At 44.4% G+C, this 21,545-nt stretch overlaps 1 pseudogene across 1 annotated transcript in view; it reads right to left on the reverse strand.

The window, feature by feature from the left end:
* The window catches only part of LOC104521155 (SET-binding protein pseudogene), a 36,053-nt pseudogene extending 17,647 nt beyond the window's left edge, over positions 1 to 18,406 (reverse strand). The window contains exons 1-2 of the transcript XR_727973.1: positions 17,745 to 18,406; positions 17,691 to 17,697 (exon numbers count right to left, since the gene is read on the reverse strand). The product of XR_727973.1 is annotated as an SET-binding protein pseudogene (transcript). The remainder of the gene's footprint in view (positions 1 to 17,690; positions 17,698 to 17,744) is intronic.
* Between the last annotated feature and the right edge of the window lie 3,139 nt (positions 18,407 to 21,545).

Genomic DNA, 21,545 nt, shown 5'->3' on the forward strand with positions numbered 1-21,545 from the left:
TGCTGATGAATGCTGAAGCTTTAACTAAGCCCATATCGACTATAAAAAAGCTCCTGACTGCCTCTTGGGTATCTTTAAGGAGCACATAAGACTTTGAGGGTCCAAAGACAACACAACTTGCTGGCCATGAACAGGATAAACCCCTGCCAAAACCTTCCTCTGCTGCAGCTATGGCATTCTCCAGAAAACATTTTATAAGCCAGTCTCAGAGTTTTATGACATGAGCATATAGAAGCAAATTTAAACTCTGCTGACCCTCATGCTGCTTTTTGGCTCAAGGAACTGCTTCTTTTTACATTTTTCTTTCCCTTCTCCCCATCTCCTTGACTAACCACAGAATTCTAAGTAAGAAGGAAATTACGTTAATTGAAACCTTCTCCATGCATTATCAGCTTTAGCAGGAGCATTTGGGGAAGGGGAAGGCAGAAGCATTATGGCAGAGGGGATGTGCAGGATTAAATCACCCCTTGGAGGAAGATGTCAGGGTGTGAAAGGCCAGATAGACACTTTTGGTTACATTGGGCTGGAATCTCTCCTCCCAGGTGCCACTGGAGTCTCCCACCCACATCCAAGAGGAAGCGAGGGATGATGGAGGGCCAGGCTGAGGCAGAACTCCATGCAGCTGTGATGCACCAGACAAACACAATTTCTCTCCCTTTGCTTTCACAATGACTACAACAGCCTTGCCTGGGCATGTGGGTGTCACGTCAGTTGGGCTCGAAACACAGCTGAGTATTATCCATGCTACAAGTGGAGATACTCAAGGGTTGAGTAGTTGTCATGATTTATTGACACACCATCAGATCACATCTGCATCATGTGCTGAAACGGCTCATTCACCTCCTGACCAGCAGATGATAGCTGGATCCTCACAACACCCAGATTTTTCATGATAGCACATCCATGTAAGAAGCTAGACTTGCAAAGCAAGGCTTCTGTGGCTGCAAAAACATCAGGAATGGGTCAAATTCTGCTTGGGAGACATTTTGAGTTCGGAAGGGGAATATTTTGATGCCACAGTTGCATGGGAAAAATGATTGAGCAAAACATAAGCACCAGGCTCCAGGGATTTCCATGAGGGTAAGTGAAAAGTTTTTGGAAATGGGTTTAGCGGCAATGGTGTTTCCACCAAAGTCCTCCCCTCCTTTCCCTCCCTGGCTGGCTGACTTTCCCAGAGTCTCGATTTGCAGCCTGCCTGAATACCACTCAAAATATTTTCTCAATTAGAGGTGAAAACAGGAATTTGCCACTTGTCTGCCTCTATTCTGCTGCCTGTCAGCATTCAGCAAATATTTCAATCGTAGCCCTTTGCATGCTGCTAGCCCCGCTCATTTAACCTTTGGCCTTTCCCTAGGCTAATCCATCGGCCTTTACCTTCAAATCTTTACAGCCAAGAGCTGACTGAGGGCTGGGCTGACAGGAAGGATGAAAGGGGTGTCGTGGGGATAACTTGTGCCAGACTCCAATATTGCAATTTTGGGGGGGAGCAGAGAGGGTACAAATGTCTGACCATGCTTCTCGAAGAATTTGATATACTAGCTGCTGGGATTTGTGCTTCCACATCTGGAAGATGGAAAACTAATTTTTTTTTTTTTTTTTTTTTTTAAAAAAAAAGGGAAGGAAAGCCTCCATCATCTCCACTCTCCTCCACACAGCTGGTGGCATCCTGAGGCAGGTACTTAATTGCCCGTGGAGCCTTTGCTCTTCTTCTCCTGCCTCAACTGCTCTCCTCCCCATCTCATGTGTTGCTGAGATTAGTAGCTAACAGTCGTGCTGTCAAAAGCACATGTGATGAAAATAATGCCCAGAGCGCAGCCTGTCAGCCTCAGAAGCTCAACTTTGATGGCAGAGGACCCCGAAAGCCTGTGCCCGCCCAGTCTCTCTCCGATCCAGCCGCTCAGCCGAGCGTCCATTGCGGCTCTCCTGGGGCTGTGCCCAGCCACCCGCTGTATGAGAAATCGCTGACCCTTCTGTCACGTGGACGTTTTAATTGTTCACATCGGTATTTTGTTTCTCTTTACTGTAGACAGTTTGCTGTCTGTTATCTGTCCTTCATATATAATTAATTGTGCTGTCTCCTGGCTCATTAGAAACAAGCCCCTCTCCTCCCCTTCCCCACTCTTCCCCAGCCAAGTCACAGTGTGCATTATTTAGGTTAAATCATGTTTAAGTAACTACATAAATAGTAGGTTGAGTTTGCCTTTTGTCTAGGCTCAGACTGTTGCTTGGCTCCTTTCTCAACATGCCAGATCAGGAAAGCCCTTATCGCTGGAAGCTCTCGAAGGGAAATCCTCACCACGCAGAGCAGCCGTGCAGCCCCAGGAGCAGGGGAAGGTCCTCCAAGCAGAAGGCTTGTCCAGTAGGTAACAAGAACAAGCTGCCAAACTTTAATAAGGCAGGCGTAAAAGTCAGTGCTGCAGAGCAAAAATCCTGCCAAGAGGATGTTCACCATAGCAAGAGGTAACAGCAAAAGGACACTGAGGTTTGAGTGTTTTGTTTTGTTTTGTTTTCTCTACATAGCTTATTCTAGCCAGCAAAATGCACTTCATGTGCCATCACTTCACACATCCCAGGTCATCCATTACCATCTGAGCAGACCTCTCCTGCAGCTACAGCATTGAAACTCGGGTGCTACAGTGCAAGTGAAAGACTTCTGAGCTTTCATTCAATTAAGAATGAAATGAGAGTTTCTGAAGTGGGTTCACTCAGTGCACCAGTTTAAAAAAAATAAAAAATAATTGAGGATGTGGGTATACAGGTTCAAGCAATCTAAAAACCGACATGAATCATCACCTCAAACTCAAAAAAAACCCAAACCAAACCCCAAAAAACCCAACCTAAAAAAACCCCTGCACCAAACTGCCTTAAAAGGGTTAGGGTAGTTAAACTGAAGCCTGTGAAGTTCATTTGCTTACATTTCTGAGCCAAAGCTTAATGTTGTTGTAGACCATTTTTGTATGCAAAAGCACCTCTAATATCAGCTGATGAAAAGATCTGAGACTTTAAATATCTGCTTCTAGCTGGGAATAACCACTGACGGAATGAGCATGAGAAAGCTTGTTTCCTCGAGATTTCTAGCTTAGCTTAAGAGATTTAATCATCTGGATGAGCTTCAGGTGAATCACCTGAACTTTTGGATGCCAACTCCAGCCAAGACCTCCCATCTTCTTTGTGTGTGCACATCCTCGCTGATAGACCTGGGATAGCCAAGTGCTTTAACTGATTGGACCAGGCTCAGCTTTGCTGGAATGCCTGCACAAAGGTTGTGAAGGGTTTCAGTGAAGTCTTCCACATGAAAAGCACTGCAGACATTTCCAGCAGTGTTATATGAAGCTAAATTACTGCTTGGGAAAACTACATATGCCAGGAATGTGAGGCAATGAAGTTCTCTCTTCCTAGTACAATCTGGGTATAGATGATGGCAGAACAAAAGCCTTCCGGGTTGCCTAAGACCAATGAATCTCACTGGTGACATGGGAAGACCACTATGAAGAACCAGGACATAGTTCAGTTTTCCAGTCTATCTACAGCTGGCCCTCTCCACCACACAGGCTTAAAAAAGACTGAGGTCACGAGTGTGTGTCGTGCAAGTCACTAAAGTTGTTTTATCAGAGACCCTCAATCTAAACTTGCTGCCTGGGCTTAATACAGCTGCTGATCTACCAGGGAAATGTGCTGCTATTGAGCTGAACGCACTGAAAGGGTTGTCAAGCATTGGAACAGGCTGCCCAGGGAAGTGGTGGAGTCCCTATCCCTGGAGGTATTTAAAAGACATGTAGAAGTGGTGCTTAGGGACATGCTTTAGAGGTGGACTTGGCAGTGTTAATGGTTGGACTCAATGATCTTAAAGGTCTTTTCCAACCAAAATGATTCTATTATTCTAAAATGGTAGTCTGGCTTCTCATCCCTACCCAACTGGCCCTCATAACACTGCTTGTACCGCTTCAGGAAGAGAAAATCCTCTTCTGCAACTTTTTCCAAATTTAGGCAGACAGAAATAAAATATCCATAGCTTGGTGCAGCAGAAACACACCTGGTTTTTAGGTGATGTTGTATTATTATTAATAAAATTTGCTTAAAAAAAAAAAAAAAGTTTTCAAGAAGGAAAGGGGAAAGGAAGGAAGAAAGAAAAACATAGATGAATGGGGGAAGAGGGAAAAAAGGACAACAATCTCAGACTTTCAATGGGAATGTCCAAAAATAACACAAACAGGATCTCCCTGCCATCTGCTCCGATCCTCTCTGAATGGCTTTCAAAGAAAAAAGCCTTGCCAAAACCTGACAAACAAAGCACCGAGCATCAGTTTTAATGGAATACCAATACTGCGCTCCCTCTTCCCCCCTTTTTGCTACATATACACACACCTTCCACACCCCTCCAGTTGCCAAATAAATGACACTGTGCAAAAAAATTTGCTCCGGTTAGGAAGCTGAATAAACAAGGAATAATTTTGCAAGTGCTCCCATATGTGTCTGCTTCTCTACTTACAATGGACATTAATAAGATTTGCCATAACTAATTCATTCTTTCACACCATTACTCTATTCTCTACCTTAAAAAAAAAAAAAGAAATAAAATAAATTTTAAAAATCTGTGTATCCATGTGTATTTCTCCACAACTTTCACACAGCTGAAACGAGTTTCAACAGTAAAGCCCTCCCATCACAGAGTAGACACTTTCAACTTAGTTTAGGCCTCTCAACGAGGTTTAAAGGTGAGTTTTACTGTTACTAAAGGAACAGAAAAATGATTGTTACTGTTTTTCTTTGATTTTCCATTCCCTTTTTAAAAAAAAAAAAAAAAAAAAAAAAAAAAGAGAGACGTCTAAAGGGAACGACGGGGAATGGGGAGGCAGAGAGCTGCGATCTCGACACCAAAGGCAATGTGCTAGTGCACATAAAGTAGAAAGTCTTGATTCCAAAGGCAATGTGCTAGCGCACATAAAGCAGAAGTAAAATTCATTAGCTGCAAAAACCAGCAACTCTCCTGTGCTTCATCTTGGCTCAGCTAAGTGGAGCAAACACAAAGCAAACACCCAGGAATTGATGCAGCCTTCAGCCCGCATGCCACTTTTAGTTCTTCACAACTAAATATAGCACCAGGATGAGGAGATCTGTGTGCAAAGGGCAGAAACCGATTTCACTTTGGGTTTTTTTTTGTTTGTTTTTTGTTATTGGGTTTCTTTTAATGATTCTCATCTCTCCTGACAAACCTGAGAAAAAAAAAATACAAAATGCTTAAATCCACACTTCTTTGTTGCACTTTGTTTCCTTCACTATTGAGATACTTTTATGTCAGGAGCACATCTTTACCAGTGCTGATCAAGCTTTTTTTTTTTTTTTCCCCCTCTCCTTTGCTTTTTTTTTAAAAAAAAAAACATCTGAGGCCTAAATTACTTGAACAAACAAAAGAGTTTTCCCTCCCTCTCTCCCCCGCTGCCAAGCTCCCCCCCCTACCACCCCCCGCCAAGTGCAGGATCTGCCCCTCCTCCTCCGGCACACAAATGGCCTCACACCAGACGGGATGGAGGGAGGACTCCCAATTACACCTCTTTAATAACAAGGGGCCACGATGAGGAAACGACCGAGGTGGGGTGGTGGACAGACAGCATCTGGGAGACAGTGGCAGGGGGGGCAAAAAAAAAGGGAGGACCCACAAGGACCTCAGTTGTTTCTTGCAGCCCATGGATGGGGAGAGTTGGGTGGTGGTGGGATCTTGATGGCTGCACCAAGTTGTAGGGGTGGGTGCAAGGAATGGTAGAGGGATTCTTGTTATAGATGGAGCAGAAGTTAGAATGCCTTCTCCAGTGGCCATGGGTGAGACACCTCTGTCTTTCTTAATCTTCCACTTGCAAACTGGGAGGGATTTTAGGAAAGTGCTGAAAACCTACGCTCTTTGGTAGTGGTCAACCACGACAATTATAGGGCACTACCTCCAGTTTCCTGTCTGTACCATCTATCATCTAACTCCTTTCTCCCTATCTCCGTGGTGATTCACTTTCTTGTTCCACTAGGAAAGATAGGACAGTATTTTTGAGAAAATGCCATAATCAAAATAAAGAAAAAAATCTTTCCTTCTCTCCTCTTTCAACCTCAGGACACTCTTTGCATTCACCTTTCAACCTTGTGGCATCACACCTGATGCTAAACTTGCTGAGTCCCTCAGGCCTCCAATTTACCCATCAGACCCCCTCCAGCACTGCCTGCGTGGCCTTCTCCATCTGGCAGAGCCCAAATCCTCCTATCTCCTTACCTTGCTGTTTAAATTCCTCTCCCTCTGGGCTGCCAGCTTTTCCTTGGGAACAAAGCACAGCCCCCATGAGCAAACACTTCTACCCATCTGTGTCCAGCAGCTGCAATAAAGTCAGCTCCCCTTACTCCCAAAGCCCCCCATAATTTTTCCCCAAACCTCACAACACACTTGACATCCTTTCCCACTGTTTCTCCACTCTCAAAAACTGGATTTAGTTGCTTTGTCCAGTTTTGGGGTTTATTTATTTACAGACCTTACCCTACCTGTGCTCCCTGTAGAGGCTCTTTTGGGTCAACCTCTATCTGTATTTTCACACAAGTGGCAGGACTGCAGGCAGGCAGCAAAGATGCAGATGAGCAAAGGGGACTATAAGAGGAGCATAAAGCATTTCAACTTTTTCTAACCAGGGATTAACACATGGGTTTTAAACAAGGGGACTCCCTTCCCAGCTGACAGCAGCAGCTGCAGCTTCTGACTTGCTCACAGAGTGGCAGGGAATCGAATCAAAAAGAAAAGAAGAAAGGAGACAACCCTTCCTTGGGGAGTAGGAAACACAATACAAGCTATTCTAAAACCCCTGCAAATACTGGCTTGGTTTTAGGTCAGGCTCTCCTTCCCCCTTCTGTCCTGTGTCCATCCCCCCTCCCCCCCCCCGCACCTCACAACAAAGGGAAATTGGTATTTTTCAAAATTCTTCTGAAAGCCAACTCGGCAGATGGTTCTTTCCATGCCGGGAAAGGAACAAAAAGAAAATCCTGCCAGGATACACATCACCGGGATGTGACAATGATGGGCATGGTGGCTGGCCTCTGACCCAGGGATTTCACAGAGGCCTATTAAACCATGTGGCCAAGATGGATTGAGTTGACTTATACCTCCAGCACGCAGCTGCTGTACCCCACAGGCTCATGATAAGCTTTATTGGCTGAAGTCAGGCCAGATAGGCTGAAAAATGACACGGTTTCTCTACATTTTTGTCGCACCTTTTCAACACCTTAGGACAATCCCTCACACCAACATCTTAGCAGGTAGAAGTGAAGTTCATCAGCCAGATTCACAATGTAATAGTAAAACACTTATTTAGACAGTAATTAGCAACTGTCCTACTTTACCAAAGTCTTAGGTACACATCAGTAATATGAACTCCTGCAGACGCAGCAAGTCAAGGGTAAGTCACTGTCAGTCCCTCTATTGTACTCAAATGCTTCAGGTTAAGGATCTGGCTGTCCAACACAAGCTACCCTGTCTTTAAAACCTCCTCTTCCCTCTAGATGATAACAGCCAAATTCCCATCCTTTTGAAGGATGCCCCAAGCAGACCCAAGGGCTTCATATCCCAAGCACCCAAGTTGCCTCCAAGGATGAAGTATTACTTGGTTATTCCACATCTGCTAACCAAAGCACAGGGAGCAGCAAAGGATGTACTGCCCTCCCACAGAGCTGCCCTGTGCTTCACAAATTCCCGTGAAGCACGATGGCAGTTGCTGTCCCCAAGTGACTAATAGCAGCTCCTGCCCACGCTCAGAGTCCTTGACCTAAGGACAGAATGATCCCTCCCCATCATGGTCTTCCCAGTTTCTCTTCTGATTGCTCTGCTGTAGTCACAGAAGGGAAGAGACTTTCCCCCACAACCTCTCCTTCAAATCAAGAATATAATTACAAGTAATGCAATGGAATTAAGATGAGAGAGAAAAGGCTGGAGGGAATTCATCCTAATGATTATATAAATTATTGAAGAAAAGTATCCCATGGAAAGTGAGAGGCTGTCTTTGGGAAAAGCACTCAGCTGAGTGCTGGTGAGTGCAACATCAGATAAACAGGCAAGACAAATTAATTATCCCCATCTAAACTGCACATACACGGGGTACAAGAAGTAAAACACATCATCAGTCCAGCACCACCAGTTCCCAGTCGAAGATGCAACAAAAGTGCCTTCAAGCTCCCTGCTAATACAGATTAGGCAGGATACTGATGTAGGGACTGTCCCTGCAGCTTAAAAGACTTTGGTGAGAGGCAGAAACGATGGCTGATCAAGCCCCTGTTAGTGCTGCTGCTCTCCATTGGAAAAATACCTGCCACAGGTCTATTTTTCTTAGTCTTAATGGTAAGATTTCATCAAATCACCCACCTGGGAATACAGCAGGTAAAATTTCGGTGAAGCTATATTTTAGCATATACTGGGGCACCGGGGAGACTACTGAAAAAAATAGTCCATTTAGAAATTACAGCACAAGCTTTACCTTGAAGGTATGAGGAAACTATTTCCTATATAACCTCCTGGGAAATGTTTGCCAAGTGTGTTATAGAAGTCTCTTTTCACAGAAGCACCAGGTGGGGAACCAGCAACATTGCCCCACGGTGAAGCAAGAGTGTGATCAGTGGTGACATATCTGAGCGTCCCACTGCTCAGCCCTCTCCTGGTCAGACAGAGCCATCAGTGAGAAGAACGGGGCTGTGGCCCATGGCTCATTTGCTTGTACCACCACATTCCTCCCAAGAGAATTGGGCAAGGCAAAATTACCCACAAATCCCCTCCAGGCTGATTCTCATCTTTCAGCCGTGGCGATGGAGTGGCTCACACAAAGCTGCGACGCTGCGAAGTGCTGAAATTCCTCAATGAACCACCCAAGTTTATAGTGGTAGAGTTGTTGTAACACCAATGTCAATAAAAGATACCATCTCTCTCTACAAACCTTGCCACCCAGGTGAGATAGAGCCATGAGAAACTGATGAGAAGATAATGAGTCCTCCAGTAAATACTCTTCATTTGACTCTTACCACATTTTAGGGTTTAGAGACCAGAAGGGACTGTTAAGGGCAGTCTAGATCGACTGATTGCATGACAGCCCCAAAACTTCACCCCCTTCATTACTGCATCAAGTCCTAACTCTTCTTTGACAGAAATTTTATTTTTAAACTAGCAGTGAAGAATCAGAGAGTGAATAATGTTGAAACAAATTTACCAGTTTCAACGACAAGTAGAAGATGACTGGCTTCCAGAAGGGCTGTGTGCCTAGCACTTGAAGATCAGACCACCACCTGGGAGACTCACTTGTGTCATGGTTAAGCAACCATGACATGGTTAAGCTCAATAAAAATGGCCCAAGTATTACCCTGGACTGCAACAGGTTCCTTGAGTGAGTTACTTAATCTCATTACTCTATTTCACATGCTGTACTGAGAGACAAGATGGCTTCATTTCTCCTCCTTTTATTTCTAGAGCTTGTAAACTTCTTGCAGGAGGACAGACTCTCCCGATGCCTTCATATAGGACCTGCCAACAGTAGACATTGACATACAATAGGAACATGAAGCACCATTTTAAAACGAGCCTGGTAGAGACACACTTAGTTCTGCAAACACAGCTGTAATTGACTGTCCACCTTGAATGACCACATCCTCATCTTCAGCAATGCCATCTTCCACAATGGCCACAGTCCAAGACACATTTCAAATACACAACCTCATTTCTTAAGTAAGATACTTTAGCCCTTCTGCTGTCCCTTTCACTGCTAGCCCACGGCTCCAGAAAAAAAAAAAAAAAGTCTTGCTTGATAAGACCTTGGAGAAGTAGAGTTTTTTCCAGGCTGAACATCCTACTTGGAAGCAGTGTCCTGCTACTGGTGTATGCACCGTAGCTTGAGAATCCCTTTCCTGATAGCAACCACCTGCAGCTCCAAGTCTAAATATAATCACAATGTAGAAATAGCTCTTCATGTCCTGAAATCAAGAAGCCAACAGGCACTAGTCTAATTCTAGTTAGAGGTCATGGCAAGAAATGGAAAATAGTACTGCTATGAAAACACAGCTAACTGGACTTGTCCTCGAGGGTCACGTATCAAATGGAATCGTTTTAAGGTTCAAGAGTTGGGATAATCTAAGCATTAAAAACCAAAACAATGCATGTTTACTCTGGATATTTTTAGACTGGTTTCCTAAGGAAACAAGGCTAATGTGATCACACTGTGTTTGTGTGTGTGTGTGAATGTGCACACAAACTCCTTGCCTGCCTGCATGATTCTCTCTTCAATGTTTTTGGAGTATTTTGACCAATTTGAATGAGACTTCACATAAGAATAGAAGTCTTTGAGATAAGTTATTAAAAAAAGTTTTGTTAAAATTGTTCATTGGTCAAAAGAAGGAGACTCCTGAGGGGCTCCCAAAGAGGGCTTGGCCAGCAAGTTCATTCATCATTAGACACCAGAGAAGCCACAGAAGAGAAAATAGTCAGAAACCAACCTTGACAAGTTTCAGTGCTCTTAGGAAAAGAAAAAAAAAAAAAAAAAGACAAACTGAGGCACCAGGAGGAACCCCTTTTTCCATTCAAATGAACTCAAGACTAGTCCATCACTCCATCCCACTGACTATGTGGGCAGTGAGAAGCCCATCTGGGAATGAACTATGTGAAGAATTAGACCTGACCAGAGGCAGTTAGCTGGGCATGTGTGTGAAAAATGGATTGAAGAGGAAAAAGCTGGAGGTAAATCAGAAGGTATCAGGCATGCCTGGTATCAGGTAATCAGAAGGTGGTCAGGCATGCCTGGGAGGAGAAAAGAGAGAGCACTGCATGCCAAAGTTGGTGCTGGAGGAACGTGAGCATGTGCATGAAGGACTGACACTCCTGTGCATCCCAAAATCTTTATAAAATGTAAACAAAGCCAGTACAGAGGTTTGCAGCACATTGTGCCTCCAGCAGATCTCTGTTGACCTGGAGGCTACAGTGTTTTTGAAACACAACCAACATGCACTGACTTGGTCAAACTGCATGAGGCTGCCAGAAGCAGCACCCATCCCTTCCTGTGGTTCAATGGTGGGGACTGTGGGACCTTCAGCTGGACCCCCAGCTTCACTGCACTGGCCCCAGTTGCTTCCCTGCAGCATCTCCTCAACTCTGAAGCCAACACTGAGGACATTCTGTCATAGTTGGAAAAGAGAGGTACAACACAAGCAAACAAGGAAGTGTCACAGAGGGCCATCGAAACTCGGCCATGGGAGTGACTGCTGCAAAACAAAACCTGTCCTTGACATGGATGGCCTCCACAAGCCCTGGTCATATGGCAGCTAATAAAATACAGCAAGTCTTCCTCATTTGGCACTCCATAGTAAGCAGTGAAAGCCTGCTTAGATTTCCCCAGCCCATCCCTTCACTGCCAGACATTTGCTTCTTTAAGAAATACTTGACTACATTAAACAAAAAACAAAAAAAAAAAGGTCAGAGTTCTTTGTGAGCAGACACACAGTGAGGGATGGGCATCAGCTGGCTCAGGCAGAGCACTGCACTGGAAGAGAAACTCTGCCTTATTCCTGACACAAGATACCCATGACACGATGCAAGGTAGACACTGCTCCAGCAGGCATCAGAGAAGGAAGCATAACAGCCAGGATCCAACCCTTTCTGCTCTTCACAGGGAGAAATGAACCACCTTTAGGAGGGACGAGCCTCCTCCAGGTGACTACCAGGGGGCCAAGAAGATTCAACGCCCAGTCTGGGCACCTCAGGTACCTTCAAGAACCAAGATGAACCTGGGCCTGAGTAGTTCTCAGCTTATAGCAAAACCTAAGCTCTGAAGCTTTTACAAATAAATTAATTCCCGCTCTCTTTTTGGGGGGAGCCCAAGGTAGTTGTGCTGGAAGAGCACCAAACTGCAGCTGTTTTATTTATGCCTTCAATAATGCGGTAGAAAGAAAAGCTAGCCAAAAAAAAGAAGTTGGGATGAATATCAAAGAGTTGAGTTTGTGTAGCTTTGTACCCATACATTTGCGTAAAAAGACTGTAAAAACACCAGGAGCCTTGTGCCTGTCAGAGCAGCTCAGAATTGGTATTTCAGCTCTTCAAAAGCCAGTTTCACCTTAAACACAATTAGAAGAAGACTTCTGCACCGAGTTGGCACTTCTAAGGCGCTACCACTATTCCATAATCTGGGCAGAAGCTGAGGTCTACACTGCTGGCTTGAGCTTCAGGTACCTGCCACCAGCATCGTTTAGAGCAGCCTCAAGGCTTTACTAAGCAAAAGTCAGGATTAAAGCAGCATAGAAACAGGTCCAGTCTGAAGGAGCTGTGGAGGTGCCATCCTTTGTGAAAAAAATAAAAATAATTAAAAAACCCACCTGTAAATCAAAGCCTGCCACTTCAAGCAGATACCACCACAAATGTGCAAGTGTCTTCTCCCTTCTAAGCCACATGCAGCACAGGGAGCAAGCATTTACATCCACTCCCTGAGCCACACTTGGGATCACAGCAGGAAAAGCTGACTCAGAGGACATCTCACACAAAGATGCCCTTAGCAAAGAGGAATAAGCATGCACTATGAGCAATTGGATGATCATGCACAGAAATCACCCGGGAGAGGAGTCCAGCACAGGGGTAATCCAGCAAAAACTGTGGATGCACATGAGAACCTGGAGGGAAAGTGCAATGTGCAGTCAGGGATGCAAAGAAGGGGGAAGGAGAGGCAGGGAAGCATTCATTATCTTCTGGAAGAAGGCAGCCTGCAAAGCGGAAAGCACGTGAATGAGAGAGTCCTCAAGGAAACTGCAGGAGAAAGTTGCCTGTGTGGGGTAGAGGAAAGGAAAACAATGAATTGAATTTCAAGGGAAAAAGTGCTAGAACTGCTTCCTGCAGAGAAATGGCAAATACCTACAGGAACTCAAAGGAAAAGAAAAAAAAACCCACGTTGCAAGAAAATCCAAGGATAGCGTTTCCTTGCTTCCAACTGACTTGCTGCCACTTACCCCTCAGCAATAAAATGTATTCACCCATCCCAAGCCCTCAAAAAAACTCAGTGCAATAATAATTACAAAAAAAAAAAAAAAAAGAGTTTACATCCCCCAAAGCAAGACATTATTCATATGACGGAAACTCCAAATAAACTTTGTCAGGCTATGCTTAAAGAAAGAAGAGAGGGAAATGAAGTGTTTGCAGACACAAGAAAATGGACAGGGCAGAAAACATGGGGAAGGGGGGAAAAAAAAGGGAAACAGAACCAAACCAGGGAAATACTGCTCACCTGGGGCTTGTTAAATGCTACATGACAAGCAGGGAATGCTGACGGATTGCTTTGTTGCATCTGGTGCCACGCTTTCAGTGCCCTTCCAGACTGACAGTGTGTTTCTTTATCCAAAGGAAAAGGCACCTTTAGTGAAGCTGAGGTGGCTGCACTTGAGCAACCCTGCTGCAGGTGGGAGAACGGCAGCTGAAGAGCTTGCCTACATACCAGCAGGTCATCCTTTGGGCTATTGGTTTTTTTCTTCCCTTGCTCTTCAATCAGGCTAAATGAAATGGAGCCATTTGCGGGTTTAGAAGTGGCAAGTGTTCAGCCCACTCCATCCCCAGGCACTGAAGGGTTGAAATAAGAACAAATGCTTACAGAACATTTGTGCTATTTCCAATTGCTGCTCATCCCAAGCTATGATTTACCTTGCAAGCAGCTCTAGGAAAGGAGTTGTAAGCATTGGAACAGGCTGCCCAGGGAGGTGGTGGAGTCCCCATCCCTGGAGGTATTTAAAAGACGTGCAGATGTGACACTTAGGGACATGGTTTAGAGGTGGAATCGGTAGTGTTAGGTTTATGGTTGGACTCAGTGGTATTAAAGGTCTTTTCCAACCACTACGATTCTGTGATTCTGTTAGGAAACTACTTTTTCACTCTAATTTTCAAGAAGGGGAAGCTGATGTGAAACTTGGCATGGTCCCGACTTAAACCCCAAAAGTTGTTGGGTTGCAGCCAAGCATTCAAGCTGACAGAGAAGTTGTTCCCAATGCTGATGCTCTCTCACCCCCTGCCCCCTTCCCCACTCCAGGGTATCAGTGACGCACCCAGTGAGATCCTCTTCTGGCTTCCCACCCCTCCCATCTGTGATCGCATAACATCCCTGGGGTGACTGCTCACACGAAAAAGCAACACAAGGAAAGCATTTAATGTATGTTTACATCTTTTAATATAGTGTAGCAGCTGGAATCAAAGGCAAAAAAAACCCCAGGCCTCAGCACATGAGCAGTGTTGCTCTCCACTGAGCCCGCTTCTAATCACCACTGCTCCCTGGACCACAGCTTTAGAAATCAGGCACTAGCCCCTACTGCCTAATTAGCAGAGCAGTGGAAAGCTTAGGAACAGGCATATCTTCTTCCTCCCTAAGTGGCCACTGAATAAATGCCATATCCCCAGTTCACAGTCCCTTTTTACATTGCTGGCATTACCAGTCCTTTGTGTACCCACATGCTGTTACTTAAATTGCTTCCATGTTTTCATTACTTGCCCTCTGTGCTGTGTGTATTGAAACTCCTGTAAGAATGCTGAAGTGGTATTTCAAAGCACTGGGGACTACTGGATATGTGGCTGAAATTATTATGCAACAAACTTAAGTGATTTTTCAAGTCCTGATTGAGTTTCCTCCTCCTCAAGGGGGGAAAGATAAACTCAGGTGCCACTCCATGAGGTACAAGACAACCCATCCCACCCACTGGAGAAACAAGCATGGTACTTGTAGCTCAGGTTATGCTCAGCTCTCCATCCTTACATATGGTTCTGTGGGGCTCATATACATGCCCTGTATCCATAAACGAGACAGTAAACTCAAATAATGATGCTGCTCTCACACGCAAGTGTAATGTGTACATTAGGCCAAACTCTCCTGGCAAAAATCCACAGAGGACAGTGAAGTGATGCCAGATTAATATCTGCCCCACTGGTTTAAAAGCACTGTTCCATGCTGCTGCTGCCAGTAGCTGTTTTTCTGGAGTTTGTGCTGATTAAAGCAACAGGCTAACTCTGAAATATCAAAACCACCAGAATCATGTAAATATGACAATAACTTCTTTTTTTTTTAACCACTACCACAGTTCTCAACAGCTCTCTGACTACATGCAGAAGGTACCTGCATGCTCCTCTCTCCCAGGTGGACAAGACAGCTTCAGGTCCATTCAAGTTTCAATTTGCTGTTTTTTCCTAACTATATTCCCCCCAAAAATCTCTGTAACCACCATGAGACACACTCATCAGTCATGAAAGCAATTGTGCTGCCAGCACTGGAACCCTTCTACCACTGATTTCCAACCTCCCTCTCCTGTACTGCCTTTCATCACCCCTTAATATGAGATGTTCACAGCCAAGGTCTGATCCTGCAACCCATGAGCTAAGGGGCAGTTGAGTGTGAAATCCCTTTGCCTTCAGGGATGCAGGTTATTTAGCATCCTGCTGATGGAGGCTGTGGATCTCCAGGCATCAAACCCCTTGAGATGACAGCACTGGGGTCTCCCAGATGCCTGCTGGGGACTTCTCTGCTACGGCCCCAGCTCAGCAGCTGCTGCGCCGCAGCCGTTGGATGTTATGCTAATGGATGCGCCGATGCGGCAGCCCTCTCCCCATCTGCTCAGAGCATCCACCTGCTGGGTTTTTTTGTTTGTTTGTTTGTTTTGTTTTAATGGCCAGATTAGGCCAGTGCTGTCCCAAAGTGCTTCCAGCCTGCACACAGGGTGTGAACACAGCACCAGCCAGCTTGGACCTCACAGCACAAGGGCAAGCTGGATGCAGTCACGTTTGGGCCATGATCTGCTCCTTTCTAGTTCTTTATCTTTCAGCAATTAAAGTCTCTCCTTGAGCAGAAAGATACTATTAGGTGCTTTTCTCGTTGTTGTTGGGGTTGGTTTTTTTTGCACATAGTTTCCTTATAGTTAGCTGTATTTATTTAACCTTTTTGTTCCTTCCTTAACATGAAGGAACAAACATGCCTTCCATACCCATCTGACTGGGTAAAAAAATAGAAGTGAAAATTTTTATTTCTAAGCAGTCATATTTTTCACAGTCCATGCATGGTAGGCAGTGGCTTGCAAGCCTGTTTTTCTCCCTGCATGTGCATGGAGGGATTGTTTGTGACACTTTTGTTGTTACCAAGCATGGTCTCACACAACTGCTAGTTCCCTGAGACCTTTGCAAGTATTCAGGAAGGAAAGGGAAGTGGAAATAAGACATTGCTCACTGCTAAGAAGACAGCCCATCCTTCCCAATAGGTGGGAAAATCACTTCTCAGTGTATTATAGGGCCAAACCTCTGCTGTGCTATTTTTGTGCACACTTAGCATGCCATTTAATGGGATTCTAAGAAAAAGAAAAAAAAAAAAATCCCTTTGATTTTGAGTTTTCTTTCCAAGTTCAGCTTCTAATAGAAGTAGTCTCAGAGTGAGAAATGTTAATCTCCCTGGGTTCTGCCTTGACTCAATAGGAAACGTTGATGTTTCAAAAAGAGATTTTGAGTTATCAGAATTTTCATCTAAGTTAGTCTGCTGAGAAGACTGTCTCCAGGGAGAGCTGTTGGCCATTAGCCTCCTCAAAGCTCCAAGCAGCCCTCCGAGCACCCATCAAGTGTATAAGGTGGAGAAGTCAGGACCTGCTGCACAGTGAGGGATCCAAGCTGCATGAGCAGGAAAACCAAGTCATCTGCCCAAGCTCAAATCACTGGACACCTAAATCCCAGATTAATTTGTCCAGGTTTTGGAGATATGATCATGAGTCTTCCATCAAATCTGAGTTCCTATCTGAACTCATCATGAAGCCCATGTGTTACTAAGGAGGTAGAGGTCAAGTATTTGTGCTGTGATAAAGCCTCAACTTGACCAAAGTTCCTTTGTCTGACACCTAGGACAGAAAACACCACTACACCCAAAATAACACCAGTAGTCACCAGGTGTCCCTCCTCCCACCAGTGCTGCTTAAAACACTTGAACTAAATTTGTTTTAAAGTTTAAGTGTAGGGGGCATTACTGAAAAATCAAGCCAAGAACAAAACAAAAGGGTGCTCCTGAAAACAGCTCATACAAAGAAAGGATTTTTCTTTCTTTTCCTCTCCCTCTTCCCCTTGACTAAATGAAAAAAAAAAAAATAAAAATAAAAAGATCAATTTTTACCCAAACCTAAAGTACAAAAAAATTCACTCCAGAAGGTTATTTCAAGAAAATGATACGCATCTGGAAGAAAATGAGACTTATAATGGAAGTATTTTCTGAAGCATAACTATAGTGTTGTTAGCACAATGCTGTAATCAGGAATAATGGAGTCCTTCACCCAGTATACAGGAATGGATTCAATTGTTCGCCGTGCACATACCTGTATTTTAAAAATGTAGTCGAAAGCTTTAACTGCCAAAAGGCTCAAGTATTAGCACTCAGACACAAAGCAGTTTAGAAGTAGGCTCCTTAATTTATCACTCATGTCATGATTAATCTTAACTCTCAATTACACACAAAAATAGAAGAGGCCTGGCTGAACTTTTGATACCTTCTGAATGGGATCACCTGAAGGATAGCTCGAGCTCATCCTCACAGGCTACATGGCCGTGCAGGATGACACCCACTTTGTATTACCTCCTCCATGGCCAAGCTGGTCTTTGCAAACCTGGCAAAGGTTATTCCTCGGACACAAAACTGTTTGAGTAGGTTTAACCCTACCTTCTCCCTCTGCTTTCAAGAGAAAGGGGAAATATGGGAAAGAAGAGGACTTACCTTCTTTTTGGAGTGTGATCTGTCCTCTTCTTTAGCAGCTTTGCTATTTTTCCCAGCTCTGGAAAGCTTCTGTTCCCCAGACTGTTTGATGGTGATTTTGATCTCAGGAGGGCATATATAGTTCTCCAAGTTCTTTGGGGGCTTCTTAGCTCTCTTGGTGGTCTGGATCTTTAGTTTTAAACTCCCCTCCGTGAAGTTAGCTTCCTTGATGGAAAACTCCTGCTCCTCCAGGCCATCTCCCGCCACCCATTTCTCGCTGTCCGCATTGGAAGTGGAATCCACATCTCTCCCAGAACCCAGCTCATCCTCTTCCTCAGGTTCCAGCCTCTCACCGCTCACCGAGATCCCTTTCCCTGAGCCCGCTGTGGGCAGCATCGTCTCCCCGGCACAGCCAGAGGCAGGTGGAGGCTTCGCAGAGGTGACACTAGATGGTAGAAATTCTGCCTCACTCCCTCTTTGCCGGGAGCTGCCCAAAGTCTCCCTGGGCTCCATAGCAATGCCTCGATGCCCTGGAGTTTTATCAGATGGAAGCGGAGCACGGGAGTGGATGAGTAGAGCAAGGGCAGGTATGATCCTGGGGAACGAATGGTAACTGTCCGCCAAATTCAACGTCTTGATTGCCCAGAGGTTGCAAGGAGCTCAAAAGAGATCAAATCTGCCACTGTTAAAAGAAAGGAGAAGAAAAAAAGGAAGTTAGCATGTGTACACATACCAAATGTGAGTGTGGAGATGATGCTTGGGCTTCAAGAACCTGTGTCTGCCGCCTCCCTGGAAGTGTTGAAGGCCAGGCTGGATGAGGCTTTGAGCAACATGGTCTAGTGGAAGGTGTCCCTGCTGATGGCAGGGGGGTTGGAACTGGATGATCTTTAAGGTCCCTTCCAACCCAAACCAGTCTGTGATTCTATGATTCTCCTACAGCACCTCAAGGGCCTTCCTTGAAACAAAATGGGAACCAAGGCTGGGTGGCACTTCTGAGGGCTGGGTCTAGTACACAAAGCTAAGAATGATAGCCATGTGTATTGCTAAATTGATACATAAATTGATAAATTTATACATATATATATATATAAAGGTGTATAGACACAAACACCTTCAACTCTGGACCCAGGAAATAAAAGAAAGGGCAACCAACTCACCATACCCATGAACCTCCCCATGTCACAGGGATTTTGTTAGAGGGGAAAAAAAAAAAAAAAGAGGCAGACACTTCCTTGCCTGTCATGGTTCAACAACAGCTGGCAACTAAACATCACACAGCTTGTTTACTCACTATACCCCAGCAGGATGAGGTGAAGAGAACTGGAAGGGTGAAAGTGAGAAAACTTGTGCGTTGAGATAAGAACAGTTTAATAATTAAAATAAAACAGTAATAATACTATTAGTAATAATATTATTATTAATAGTAATAATAATAATAAAATGTAATGAAAAGGAAAATAACAAAAAGAGATAAATAAAACCCAAGAAGGACAAGTGATGCAAATGAAAACAATTGCTCACCATCAACCGACTGATGCCTAGCCAGTCACCAAGCAGTGGCCCCTGGCCAACCTACCCCCTAGTTTTATTTGCTGAGCATGATGTCATATGCTATGGAATATCCCTTTGGTCAGTCAGAGTTAGCTGTCCTGGCTGTGCCCCCTCCCAGCTTTTTGTTCTTCCCCAGCCTACCCACCAGTGGGCTGGTGTGAGGAGCAGAAAAGGCCTGGACTGTGCGTAAGCATCACTCAGCAATAATTAAAACATTGTATTATCAACTCTGTTTCTAGCACAAATCCAAAACATAGCCCATGTTTTCTACTATGGAGAAAATTAACTCTATCCCAGCCAAAACCAGCACATTGCCTCAGGTTAAATAATAACCTGGAGATCAGAACACAGGAAATATGGTGTTGCCCTATGAATGGGACAGAAGAGTTTCAAACTCCCTGTCTCCCCACTTCCCAGGTGTGAGAGAGAAGCCCTCAGCTGTCAGCTATTCTAGGCAGACACTGCCTGAAGCCCAAGATGTTCCCTGGGATGCTGGAGGTGCAGGAGATCCACCTGGGTGTCTTGCAGGGCTTACCAGAGACCCAAGTATTGAACACAATGGAGGAAAAGATAAACACAGTGTTTCCCAGAGTTCTTCATGCCCGTGGGTACCGCTGCTGTGTGGCAAAGTCTTGGGCTGACTGAAGCAAAGATTGTGCTCTCATCCTTTCAAATGTGGGTTTTCTTTAAAACATCACAGACTGAACCCTTTGAGATAGAAGCACCCATACTTAGTACCTTACAAAGTCTTAGATATAGTTAACGGGAGAAGCTGTGAACGTTCAACTAATGCAGAAGATGTATCACCTAATGACATAGAAAGGCTAAGCCAAATACCAAACATCTGGTTAAAAAAGAAATAAAATACATAGAGTGTTTTTAAAGCTGCTGAGGTGCTTTCATACACTCTCCCTAAAATGCCCCATACAGCTACCACCCATCATGGCAAGCCAGTTTAGGCTACAAAACTTTAGGCTACAAAACTTTAGGCTACAAAACTAGAAGAAGAGTATCTCAGAGAGAAACACACATATTTTCTGCTATTTTAGCAGAAACAGCTCCCTGGTGGGTCAGGGAATATCACTTCTGGCATAGGGAGAAGGAAACAAGACACTGCCAGGAGTAGGTGCTGGGGGTGCAGGCCTACTCTTTCAGCAGTTGCTCCCTGCTAGATTAGCTCTACTACCCTGCCAAACTCCACCCCTCCCTCCACCAACTGCAAGCAAGATCTGAGCTCAGCCAGGGATTTCTCAGGTCATTCTTGGTAGTAAAAAACCACACAGGAGAAACAAAAGTTATCTTGCTACCTATCACCAAACCGTAAGGGCATTATCAGTAGTAGACTACTCTACTTTAAAGCACAGCTCACCAAGAAACATCACATGTTCTTGTACCACCAGGTTTTTTTCTGCTTTTAAAAAAAATACATTTCAGGAGCTTAAAATTAAAAGAAAAAAAAAAAAGTAATAGCAAGCACCTTTTATTAGTTATATATTCATATTCGTACTGGAGTATGGCCATGGGTCGTTTGTCTGACCCTGGCACATATGGTTACTAATGGAAAGTCCTAAGCATCCTAAAGCTCCATGAAATCACTGGGTGACCTCTACTCAGGTCCCAGCAGACCCGATTTCAAATAAAGTTCCCATAAATAGCACAAGATGACAGCTCAAGCAAGAGAGCGAGAGAAAGAAAGAAAGAAGAAAAAAAAAAAAAAAAAAAGAAGTACTATCATGGAGCCTGAACTGCCATCTGACTTTAGAGGTGGCTTCTGTAGCTCATAGTAGATAGAAGCACACCATAAAAACACTTATACTTAAGTTGCTGGTCCCATTTAAGGTGATCTTGAAGAACTAACAGACCCAAGGCCTCCTGCACGCCTGCCTTGACTCACTCTTTGGTCAGCAAGTCTCTCCATTTCACCACCTGCAAAACGAGGATAAGGATTACCTCATTCAAGCCCATTGTAGGGTGGGTCAGTTAATGCCCTTACATAGTTTTGAACCCAAGTGTTTACCATGTGGTAGTCACTAATTACTAACGCAATTAGTATATTAAAGCCACCCAGTTGCAAGGAACTGCTCCACCTAATTGACCAACCTTGGACCTCACCTCTCCTTTGTGCGTTTGGAGGTGATTGGAGTCAGAGTAACCTTCCTCTTCCAACTGGTCCAATAAAAAAAATAATAATAAAAAAAAGGCCGTCCTATTTATTTGCCATTTTGTATTGTTAATCTCCTTGGAGAGGGACAAAATGTACACACACTCCTG

The sequence above is a fragment of the Antrostomus carolinensis genome, unplaced genomic scaffold, assembly GCF_000700745.2.
Source record: "Antrostomus carolinensis isolate BGI_N321 unplaced genomic scaffold, ASM70074v2 scaffold9772, whole genome shotgun sequence".
Taxonomy (NCBI): domain Eukaryota; kingdom Metazoa; phylum Chordata; class Aves; order Caprimulgiformes; family Caprimulgidae; genus Antrostomus; species Antrostomus carolinensis.